Here is a 12,741-nt window from a genome sequence, read left to right as displayed (position 1 = left end):
GAATATAAACCCTGGAGCTCCATGTTTTTATTTACCGCATCGGGCTCTTCTGGCGGGGTGCACTTGCATCGCAATGAGCACTATATTTCTAATGTGCATAGTACCTGGTACCACGAACGTCGTGTTCCTCGTACACGTTCCGACCTTTTTCAAAAGCAGACACAAGAAAATGCGTTTTCTGGTAGGTCAGGCTTTCAAACCTGCAGTGCGATATCTCTGGATGCACCGTGAGCGCCTTGGCACCGTCGTCTGCTTCACATGCCAGTGCACTGACTTCTGCTATTCGCGGCGCTGTTCGCCTACACGTCGCTGACACGCCGCTGGCGCCTTACGACGGCCGCCCGCTGCATGTAGTTGGTATGGTAGAGTCAACAAAAAAATCCGAGGACACCTAAGCACTTGTTATGAGTTGGGAAGGCGAAAGCATCAATGTCCAATTGGACGCCGCTGAGTGGTCCTTCGAGTTATGAACTCTTCGCTGGCAAGCGACCGCGTCGAGACGCTTGGCCAACGCCTCCTAAATAGCCCAAGGCTAGTGCACTTATTTCCGCAACTTCATGCTACCTTGCCCAACTATTATATAAGTTAATGGGGACGCTCTCGAATAAGCCGCGGTGATTTAGTCGTCACCGCTTCCGTACCGCCGGGCTTGGCGATGAAAATTTTTGTCCAAATCGCATGACGTCGTAAAGCAGAGTGCACGTGCCTGTTATCTAGGAGTAGCCGGTTTAGCTTAGCAGGTAAGAGACCGGGCCTCTGATCGTGGGGTCGTAGCTTCATATCTCAATAACACCAACGCTTTTCCCCTCCAATTTATTCTGATTTTAACGCGACAGCGTTAAGGAGCTCGTGTCGCAGAAAAGCCGGTGTCATCGGTGTCGGCGTCGTCGGCGTTGGCCGTGAGCGATAAATCCCAGCAGGCACTTCATGAATAAAAAACAACTTGCAACATGGGCTGGGTGGGAATCGAACCAGGGTCTTCGGAGTGTGAGACGGAGACTACCACTCAGCCACGAGTTTTTTTTTTCTTTATTACATGGAAAAGAAAACTGAAGGTGTATTACAAAGTGGACACAACTACACACTTAAAACTCAGGCAAACACACACATGCATCCAACAAGTGCATCCAGTCTGGCGGAGGTTCCTGCACAGCGTACACACTTCTTACATACGTAGCACTTTCGCGAAAAAAGGATTTTGTAGTTCGCGGGCTTTCGGCATGGCGATCACAGAGTCTACTTCTCCACAGGCTATATAAACCAAGGACAATGAACATGTCATAGGGAGGACCACCTGTAACCTTAAACGGTAGAAACCTAATTGAGTATGGAGTCATGTCAATGTCCTTTTTAAGCGTCCGCTGGAGAATGTCCCAAAAAAATACAGCGTCCCTACAGTCGATGAAACAGTGATCTATGGTTTGGGCACGTGGACAGAGCCGACAGTTTGTTTTAACAGAGAGTGTTTCCGAATCTAATTTAAAGAAACAATGTTTTTACTCCAGGAGGCACACACATTTTTCGGACGCGTTTAAGTACATCCTGATAAGGTCGATTTAAATAAGGTGCACGATACAAAGGATCTGGGAAGGACCAGTGCTGCAGAAATTGCTTTTCGACTCGCTGTGAACACGTACTCCAGGCTGAATCTAACTTTCAAGAAAAGAAATGATCTAACTTTCAAGAAAAGTAATCCTTCTGTTCTGCTTGTATTTAGAGCCACTTTGTATGGGCATTCTTAAAGAACAAAATTTCCAAGGGTTTAAATTACTGACTAATGAGGTTCGAGTTCTTGCGTATGCAGACGACGTGGCCTTTTTCTGTACTGATAAAAAGAGTGTAAACACTGCTCTTGCAATTACAGAAGAATTTTGTGCTGCTTCTGGTGCAAGCGTTAACTTTGAAAAAAGTTCAGGTTTTTGGTTTGGATTATGGGCCACAATGCCATCACATTACGCAGGAATTCAATGCAAAGAAGATCTGCGTTATTTAGGTGTGCCTCTCTCACAGTATAGAAATAGCAACGCTCACTGGTCGGGAGAAGTTGGCAAAATTCAACGTAAAGTGAATTCATGGCGAGGGCGGAATTTGTCGGTGTTCTTTCGTGCTGAAGTGTGTAAAGTTTTCTTAGCTTCCCGTCTTATGTATGTGCTCCAAGTACTGCACTGCTCAAGACTTCGCCTTCAGGCACTGCATCGCGTATTTGCAACATTCATTTGGAGTTCGAGATGTGAATGGTTGCGTCGCGACAATTTGTTTCTCCCCCTTGAACGTGGTGGTCTAGGATTAGTACACCTCTTCGTCAGGCAAATTGTTTCTCGCCTGTTTTTCTTTCGAGACAGTGACCATCCGTTCTTGCGTGAAATGTTGCAACTGCGTTTAGTTCATTATGTTCCTAACATAATAGTGTCATCAAATGTCAAAGATGTCCCACAGGCTCCTTGGGGCTTTCTCAAGGAGGTTGTTGATACGACTCAGCCGCGAGTTGGATGCTTCAAAGCGGTACAAAAGCGCCTCTAGTGAATGCGGTGTTGCCTTAGAAACGAGCTGTTTCTAAGGCTCAGGCATGCGTCGCTTGCTCAGGCGCACATTTCGTTGCTGCGCCGAACGCGGCGCTGCTCGACGCTCACCGCGTCCGATGCGGGGCGCGTCGCGTTCCACTCTTGAAGGCGAAGCTTAAGCGTCCTCCAATTTTGGCGCATTAATTTCTTTATAGCGATTACCTTGGCGAAGTTAGAACGCATGCTATAGCTGGCGAGGACACGCAACGGGCAAATAAAGGTCTCCGAGAGCGAAGGTGACCTGGCGTCGCGACGATGCTCTTTTCCCTCACGCAACACCTGCTTCACCAGCTCAGCACAGGTGTACCCTGCTGCCCCCTCTGCTCCGTTGAGGAACACACGTGACGTGGCATCGCAGCCAATGAGAATTCAGGAGCTGGTTCGCTGCTACAGACGCCGGCCCTTTCGCTATGTGGGCCATTTGATGCTTTCGCCCATTACCATAACCTTTACGGCTGTCACGGCTGCGATGCACAGTATCAAATGGAAAGAAAGATGGAACCACTCCTGAGGATTCCAGCAGTATACCTAACATAACCAGAAACGGCCTAAGTCAATGAAGCACAATATTGCTATTAGCTATGCAAGAGCTTTGTCGAGCAGCAGGTGCGCAGAGTGGTGGCGCATTTTGTGGCGGATCTCAATATTACATCCCTGTACTGCCTGCTCCAAGCTGACGCCTATTCTTCAAACCGGATGATATCCCTACAGTACATGCAAAGATCAGATGCCAAATCAAGGTGAAATTCATGCAACACACAAGCTTGGCAAATCATCAGAAATATCGCAAGTATGCAACGAACATGCATCTAATATGCGGCAAATACATCTGCTATCACCAGGTTTTGGACACTGCAAAGACACGTGCGGCAGATCACGCGCTGACACTCTTGTGTGCGAGGCATCGCACTCACGACCCATCCGCGGCTCAAGGTTTCCGCCACGCAGGAGGTATACGTTGTTGCAGGCTCTGTGAACACCCCAGTTTGGGCCTTATAGTTCCTACTAGCGGAACAGGGTAGCTATAACCTAAAGTGATTTCGCTGTGACTTGATTACAATATGCTGACGTCATATACTCACGTAACCGCCGATGCAAACATGCGCGGTTACTCCTACTGTTGTTTTAACCGTTCATTCGAAGGGTCTCCTCCTTTGCAGGAGTGACTTGTTTGGTTTTAAAGCGAATAGTATTGCCTAACGCGAATGGTTTTCCTTTATGTTATGGGCCAAACTAGAGATAAGGAGCCCGTCGGAAACGAGGCACTTTCGCTGGTACCGAGGTAGCGTAGTGAAAGTAGATAACAGGGTGAAGAGAATGGTGCCGGCGTCTCCGATTGGCCCGCTTCGCTTTCCTTAGCTTGTGGCGGCTCGTCCACAACTTTGCAGGCGTGCAAGCAGCGTTCGAAGAGCCACCAAAACGAGTGCTAAATGAAGATTTGGCATAGTGATGTCGTATTCACGCCGAAAGGGTTCTGCAGCGGTTATGTTGCCACGCAAAATTTTCTTTATGCGCAAAGAAATGAATTCTCGCGGGCAGCTCAGAGTACCGTATTTACTCGAACATAAGTCTACTTCTTTATTGTTTTATGCTACGCTGAGGGCGCCATCGACCTATATTACTGACCAAAGAATCTCGACGTACTCGTATATTCGTGAACAAAGTTAGCTAAATTACCAAGCTAGCGGAGTTTATCCCTGGTACCAGCCGGAAGGCAAGTCTGGAGGTTATTCAGACTGGCTTTACTAAAAGCTGCAAATCAACGCACTCTAGGGCTGTGAGTACGATTCAGTTAGGGTTGTCGAAGACACCGGTGAGTCATCTGACGAGGACGACTTCTGTGCCAGTACTGACGAGGATGCAGCTTATGGCATCAGGTATATAAAAAACAACTTAGTAACCGAGCTTAAGGAAAATAAAGGCGCGTCGTGTTCCAAGTATTTTTCTACGTGGGTCGACCCATGTTCGAATTATATACTTTCTTTTATTTTTCAGCGAGTTGAATAATAGGTGTAGACATATATTTCTCTATCTTCGAGTAAACGCTATAGGCACACAGAGCCGGAATCATAAGTGTGCAGCAATCTTTTATTTCTTTCGGAACGGGGTACTCCTCAGGCTATTAAAAATACAATTGCTGTTTTATTAGGCATAATAATGCATCAACGGGGCATATGCATGTAACTTTGAGGTGTGGTTTTCCGCGGTCTTGTGATTTCGTCTTACAGACAGGCAAACTAGGTAGGGCCCGAAAACATTTTCACCTGTCGCGGAGAGCTAATGGTGACATAGGTGTAGTTCGGAATGAAATGTTTTCTGTTTTCTTTGGTTCCGGCTAATGCTAAATAATCAGTGTGTGCACGTCACCTTGAAACGGAAACTTACTGTTTTACAGACGTCTTGCGAGAGGCAGGTGAAGTGGGCTAAGCTCCGAAAATGCTTGACCAATCGCGGAGGGTTAACGAAGCAAACGGAATTGAAACAGATTGAAATAGCTTAAACTCATAACGTTCCAGGTATGGTATACCGCAAAATCCTCCGTTGTGATTTCATTCCAATCCCCGCATGTGGAACTTCGCAACCGCAGAAGCTAATGTCGGTGGGGAACCTCAACATTTTCTTTAACAGGAAAAATCTGACGCTCTCCTTGTTTACAGGATGCCCCTTTTGTTTCGTATACATAGCGCATGGCAGTGGCTACCGCGACGCGTTTTCATTCATCCACCGCTTTACGAAAGGCCATGCGCGCTTAAGACGCGAGGATAATAATGGCACCGGGCCAGTGGAGAGAAAGTAGGTCACCAGAGGAGGAGGATCGCGCCACGTGACGCTGCGTGTCATACGAAAGGTGCATGTGAGGACTGAGATGTGCCGGCGTCTCAGATTGGTCCGCTTCCCCTTGCTTAGCCTCCACTGCTTCCTCGACCTTCGCGGTGACGTGCGACGGGGCGCTAATAAAAAACGCCGTCGGACAATGTTGACACCGCCCGGGGAAAAAAGGGTGGGCATTCTTGTACCGCCGACACAGGTGCCGAACAGCAGCAACGTTTAGAGCAGATTATAAATTTCAGTGCTCAGCGAAAGAGCACGTCAGCAATCATTCTTACGCTAAAAATTTCTAACAGAAGCATTGTGTTAAGGTTTCAGTGTTGTGTGGCTCATGGACGATTTTGCAGGCATATAGTCAATATAACCTAACAACCTAACAAGCAATCAGTTGACATCATTGATTGCTCCCCGAAAAAAAGCATTTCCTCTACTCTTTCAGAATATTCACAACAAATTGATGCATCTCATCAAAACATCAATAAAGCTATAAGAGGAATCCTTAGCTCGAGGGCTATCTAGATACATGGGATAGGAGGAATCGTTTTCTCTACAACCAGCTCACGAAATTCCATGAGGCTTGTTGCATGTAAAGTAATTGTGACGGTTAGTAGCGAATTTTCTACTTCGGCCGTCAATTTTTTTCATAAATATTGTTCAAGATCGCAAATGCCCAGAAAAGGGAACTCTCATGTTTACAACTTCGGACGAAAAGCGATACCACAATTCCGTGAATTGCATCTGATAGAAACCCTAAAGCGTACAAAAATGATTTGTTATACATGGCTACAAAATAGATCGCTGATATGTGAGTAAGGCTTTTGCTAAACCCTCGTAAACAAGGTAAAAAATCACGTAAGATATAAATTGAGATACCCAATTTAGCCGCTTTAGATTCTCACATTTATGCAGTTGACAGAACTGAGTTGTGTGCTCTTGCTGCAGGGTTGCGGCACTTTTCGTAATAATCAGGTCTAAAATAAAAATTCCTCTTTCAACAGTCACTAGAACCTATCTTTCTCTCTCAGATGCACCAAATTTTATTTTATTGGTCCGTGGGTTATCTCGGAAATGCATTTCTGCGTTTTACTTGTGTTTGAATAGGCGGCATTGGCATTGCGCCCGTGCTAAAGCTTCTGTTTAAGCAGAATGTGTCCAGAATCTTGCGGGTACACCCGCTGCATTTCAGTCATTCCACAGACCATTGAGTGGGAAAACAAACATATTCGCGTAATAACTGTTAATCATTGATGCTTTCAGCGTGATTCTTTTAGAGGTGTCAACCGTTTTAGAGCGTTGCACGCCAACCTGGGTTGCAGGGTATGCGCCGGTGGTTATGTGGCACTATTCAATGAACCTCTCTAAGCCAAGCATTAATGTCGCTGGGTATGTGAAACTAGGTAAATGCGCCATACTTCATTTAACCTATTTGATCTAAATTATCGCCATTGAATAGGGGCAACTGGGTCTGCGCAACGCTTTAGTAAACATCTTTACAACTTGGGTCATTGGTTGTGTGCCACTGTTTATGGGCGAGAAGATATGTGCCGCTGTTATTCTAACCGCTTTCCCGCCAACTTGGGTCACCGGGAGTGGGCATTCCATGGTCTGATAAATGGCTGTATTGAGTGCGCCTGATGCTAACCTCGGTGCCTGAGTACGTGCCACAAATCATGTTCTGCTCTTCAATGAGTCTGTGGCGACGAGCGACCTCGTAGACCGGTAACGACTCGGGCTCTCGCAGGAGAGGAAAAACCGACACTCCTTCTCTTAGCGTATCATTCCTCTTTAATCTCTTTCGGAACGCTAGCCCGTGCCGGAGCGTGCCAGCCACTCGGGCCTCGTGTGGACGCGAGCGTCTAAGTAACTGTCATACGACGCCGATGCTGCTGCCGCTACGATGCTGCTGCCTATGGCTTTTCGCTGCTTGAGCCCGTCCGATGCATATAGCCGCGTTGCACGTATGCCTCACCGGTGTGAGCGCTGGCACTTATCCTCTGAATCTAGCTGTCGCTTCCTCAACGGCCGCGTCGGACAGACCCCTGGAGGGGCTTTAGGAGGATGACCGTACCATCGAATAATATAGGACGCGTGCATATGCGCGCAGCGTGTTATGGACATTAGACGAGCTGAAGTGTCGCAGTGCAAGGTGGCCTGCTCATTCAGGTCAATTTAGCTTGGCCGGGCCCTGGTAGGGTTCTGTTACATACACGTATGTTAATACTGGGCGTTATTTCGACTACACAATTTCTTTTTAAACCCTTGAGCGCATGGAAAGTGACATTTTTGCCAAGGATTTCTTAGGCAAGACGTACCTACTTTACCACAATTAGTGCAACTCTCGAATGAACCATCAACAAAAATGTGTTTATTAACTTGTCACAGCCTTGGAGGCAGGTATTTATATGACAAACATTTACATACATCCCTGTTCTCTCAAATCTTGACAATTGCACCGCATTCGAGATATGCATAACCGAATTTTGAGGCCCACTCTAAACAATCCAGCCCACCTTACTACGTCACGCGGAAATATCCCGTGACGAAATTCGCAACCAAGTTCGAATTATGGTAGGTTGCGGCAAAAGCTCATGCGGCACACAGCCGCAGATGCTTGCCGTGAAAAACTTGCCATATCGGTGCACGCCTCGACCGGCCCCGGCCTTCAGCCTCGAACTTGATCGCCCCTTTCGCCATTCGGCATTTCCATCTCTTTTGATAGCGGGTCTACTCCTTCTGAGCACCTGTAGAGAGCGAGTTTGATATTTCTTAGATTGAGCCAGAAAATTGGGCGATGATTATCTCAACAACTTAGCTACGATTTTTCAAATTTGAAGAATATAGTGGCGCTTTGAATTATGACTGCCTCCAAATTTGCCATATAGATATCTACCTCCAGAGCTCTAATGAAAAGCTAATGATTTTTGGTAATTTATCTTCCGAAACTTGCACTAATAATTAATTAAATTATGGGGTTTTACGTGCCAAAACCACTTTCTGATTATGAGGCGCGCCGTAGCGGGGGACTCCGGAAATTTCGACCACCTGGGGTTCTTTAACGTGCACCTAAATCTAAGCACACGGGTGTTTTCGCCCCCATCGAAATGCGGCCGCCGTGGCCGGGATTCGAACCCGCGACCTCGTGCTCAGCAGCCCAACACCATAGCCACTGAGCAACCATATCGGGTTACTTGCACTAATAGTCGCAAAGAATTTCCGCCACACCTATGAACTCATGTGCAATAACGCCACGTTCGGAAGGCTCATAGCATTATTAAGTAAAAGACTTTGTGTTTTTTACATGTTTTTCATGTCTTTGACATGTATTTGCCGCTTGTGTGCGAGTTTTTATGCAGTATTCATTCACCTTTGTACTCGAAACTAGTCTCTGGTTGCAGTGTCTAGTTGGGCTTCCTGGTTTTTCGTGGTGCAAAGGAACATTGCAGAAAGCTCACAAAGGCGAAGATAGGGACAAATAAGACCTTGCTGTGTCCGTCTTTATCGTGCATCGCCTTATCATCGACGGGTTTCTGAGCTGTTCCCCTCCACTGAGGCTATACGTCCAAACATCTTTGTGCAAACTTCCTTTATATATGCTGAATCAAACTCAATCCAGTTCATTATACGTAATAATGTCAAAGCATGTTCGGTGACAAGAATAAACCATGTAAATTCGTACGAAGCTTTATCACATTTGGTTACATGATTACTCATCCATGTAAGCGACTCGTTTTATTATTTATGTAAGTGTTGAGCCTGCATGCTGTTAAACGCAAGACAGCATTTATGTTAATATAGGGCCCACAATTGTCTCCAAAACGCTTAAAAACCTGTTTGAACGATAGCCTGGGTGATTTCACGAGCCATCGCGGTTTCCACTCCTCCCATGTTCAAGGACCTGGCAATGAATCATGATAAAGCTTTTAGAGGGGTGTATCGTTTTCGACATTAACGATGATGGATCAAGGTATGCTTGTGTAGGCAAAAAAGCAGCTTCAGTGTGACCATAGCTAATGTTGGGGGCGTTTGTTTATGACTTCCGTGTCTGCAGTAGGCTGTATCCTTCTTCAATAACTATATTCTCCTACGCATTCATATATTTGACGAGCTTCTGTAACGAACCGGTCTTATTTGGGCATTAATGCGTATATACATACCATTACTAACATATGGGGCCCTAACTTGGAGGCTAACAGAGATGAATGATAATTTAATTTCCACGTAACGAGTGTTGGAGCGAAATATGTTAGGCGTAGCGTAAAGAGATAGCAAGACAACAATTTGGATTAGAGAGTGAACGGGGGTAGTGGATATATTGGTTTGGATTAAGAAGAAAAAGAAGAAGCTGGTAATGCCATATAAGTTGCAGGGCAGATAACCAATGGTGTATTAGAGTTAGAGACTGAGTTTCAAGGGAAGAGAAGCGCAGTTGAAGATGATGGTGGGTAGAAATTACAATACTTTTTGACAATCTGGGATCAGATAGCGCAAGACAGCGGTAAATGGAGATTGCTGGGAGACGGCTTCGTCTTGTAGTGAACATAAGTATAGGCTCGTGCTGCTTCTGCTGATGACGATAGACACGTCAAAGCTCGTTTATTTTGAAGCTTGGAAGCTTGAGCGGCATGCATTGCAAGAAGTACCCAGAAGGTACGCTCGGTTGAGCTCCCGATTCTAGAACCAAGTGTAAGCGTCGGTTGTGATCACACGCCCTATCATTCTAGAAAACAATCTTTATAATCATTCAGAATTATTTTCGTATTCTGTACCTTGGTATTGATTCTTCATACTTTGTTTATCGACCATCCTTTGTGCGCCGTTTTGGTGTGCAGGTACTGCTGTTTGTCAATTACGACTGTTGCATTTTCCAGCATACGTATATTTTGGTGCACTTGCATATCCTGAGGCCGGAATGAAGATATGTTTGTAACATTATGGTGGAACGCATGTGCAGCGTTACTAAAATAAGAAAACGAAAAGAAGGAAGGGTCAACCATGTGTCGACGCTAAAGAGCACAAGGTCTTCGTACATCGTAGACCAAATGATTATTTCTATTCTGTATCTTTCTGACTCTTCTTTACAATCATTATTCATTAATTTCGTATCTTATTCGCATTGTATTTCACGCGCAATTACGTGGACCTTGTTTCATCTAGCCTCGACTCATGGTTGACTTTCCGTTTTTCTTCTTCGCCAGGAGGCAAGCTGGGCCGATCCCGAAGATTGTGCTATGGTGCAATGGTGTTTTTTCGACCAAGTTAGCGCTAGTTAAGGCCTTACCATTTATTTTACCTACTCTGCGACTAGTTGTCGTTTGGCGCGGTAACCACCTAAGCTGCCTTCACGACACCATTGCCTCGCGCGAGCCCTCACGCGAACATAAACCCAAAAGTGTGCGTTACGGCGGCTTCGCCTCAACATGTATGTATCTGCGGCGGTGCACGCTTCTCAACATCAATTTCGCGGGTTTTACACATTCGCATAGTAGGGTATGGCTCACGATTACCCGCGGAAACATCTTTATGACCAAATTAGGTAAACAGAGCGCGCGAAACCGAAACGGGGGGGCGGCCGCGCGAGTGCAAAGCCACGCCCCTCGAGGCAACGTTCTGATTACGTCATCCAGCAGCGGACAGGAGCGCTCAGCATCGTTCCACTGGGCACTGGACACTTATGTTTTCGCATTCGCAATTCATGAGGAGTACTATGGTGTCCTCGGATTGCTATGCGGATGCGCGCCTAACGGGCCAAGCGTCTGAAGGCGCCGAAATGCGCAAAATGTACTTTTCTCTCGCCTTTTCAGGTCTGCGTACCTCGCCTATAATGATTAGAGAATTATGTGATGGAAGCAGCGTGTTCAAACCATCCATCGAAACAAAGGAGAGCTCTCGATATATGTACTTGAGCAAATGCACGTTTGCAAAGCACGAGTTTATTTCTATACTTGCGTGTTTCGACCTCGATTCGCGCTAGCACCGGTGGAAATTTGGTTAGAAAACACCTTTCTCGCGCATGCGCAGGGCATTTTAGCGGATTATCCGTCACTGTCGTCGTGAAGCGTGCGAAAGTTGCATCGTTAGAGGAACAAATTAGAATAACTCGGCACGCGGGAGCTCGTCACGTTATACGGTGTCACGTAGCTCGACTGATTGTTTGTTTGGTGGGACGGTCAGAATGGAGATGTGATGGACACTATATATGGAGTGAATTCGCTGCCACTTGCTCGGATTTTTCACGCCTGTAATGCGGGATGCTTCTGTGGCGGCCGTTCCCTGTTATTCGAAGTATAATAAACTCGTACAATGTAATTCTTGGCGCGCCGAAATTCTCTACAGCATGGCCGGAACTAATAATAAAAAATTCAGAGCAATTCCACTGTCTGAAGATGAAGGACCAGTGGAGCGGTATTTATGGTGATAAAAACGTTAACTATAAATATGTTGAGTGAAAATAAAAGACACCACAATGAACTTCGTTTATCGAAATAAAAGACACCACAATGTGGCCGCCGTGGCCGGGAGGATTTATCATTTGGTAACCAAAGTGAATATCGATTTATTACCGCTGTGATATACGGCCAGTGACTCTGCGGCAACACTGGAAATGTTATTGGCCAATATAATGTCTATACACAACCGATGACGCGTCGTGGGCGCACTGATGTTTGCGTAACGTGGAATGCCGAACCTTTCCAAGAGAGACGCCCCGAACCACTTTCCGTGTCGCCGAGACACGTCTATTAAGATCACCCACAGTTACGATGGGAGTGGAGCTGTCAGATGTGAAACAGCCAAAGGTGCATACGCCTGGCTTTTGCGACATGGTCTTCGTCCGTATTACGTGCCGCCCGCCGTCGCAACGCACATTCCAGCTTTTGTTCACGACGGTGTACTATGGGTGTACTTCATAGGCGCGCTCTTCTTCAACAGCCATCACCGCACGCCGCCTACCACGGGTGGAACAGAATTGAGATGAGGTTACGTGGTTTGCCTGTAGAGCCCGTGACGTCAAACCCCAAATCCATACTACACGGTGTATGTTCCAGTTTCTTTTTTTTTATCACGATATTCCGTTTATCCCAGTACGTTTTGACACTTCTCGCGATTAAACGCAGCTGGGGCACGCCCGGCGATGCGCTTTTGCTTTATGCTTTAGCTCTTTTAGCTTTGGGGTGGCTGCCATTTTCTTGCCTACGCACACAAACCCCCGGAGCCTAGCGTTTCACAGCACGGCTGTGAAACGTTAAAACATTAAAAGAACTCGGAGCTGGCCTGGCTGGCCTACTTCGTTACTATACGACTACAGCCAGCGGACTAGAGACAGAACCGGATGAAGTCAACGAGGAAAATGCTG

At 46.4% G+C, this 12,741-nt stretch overlaps 1 protein-coding gene across 10 annotated transcripts in view; it reads left to right on the top strand.

The window, feature by feature from the left end:
* Positions 1 to 12,741, top strand: part of LOC135896562 (MYG1 exonuclease) — a 631,131-nt gene that overhangs the window by 399,921 nt on the left and 218,469 nt on the right. The window lies entirely within an intron of this gene.

The sequence above is a fragment of the Dermacentor albipictus genome, chromosome 9 (assembly GCF_038994185.2).
Source record: "Dermacentor albipictus isolate Rhodes 1998 colony chromosome 9, USDA_Dalb.pri_finalv2, whole genome shotgun sequence".
Classification (NCBI taxonomy): Eukaryota; Metazoa; Arthropoda; class Arachnida; order Ixodida; family Ixodidae; genus Dermacentor; species Dermacentor albipictus.
The sequence above is the reverse complement of the archived record's forward strand: the minus strand, read 5'-3'. Positions and strand labels throughout refer to the sequence as shown.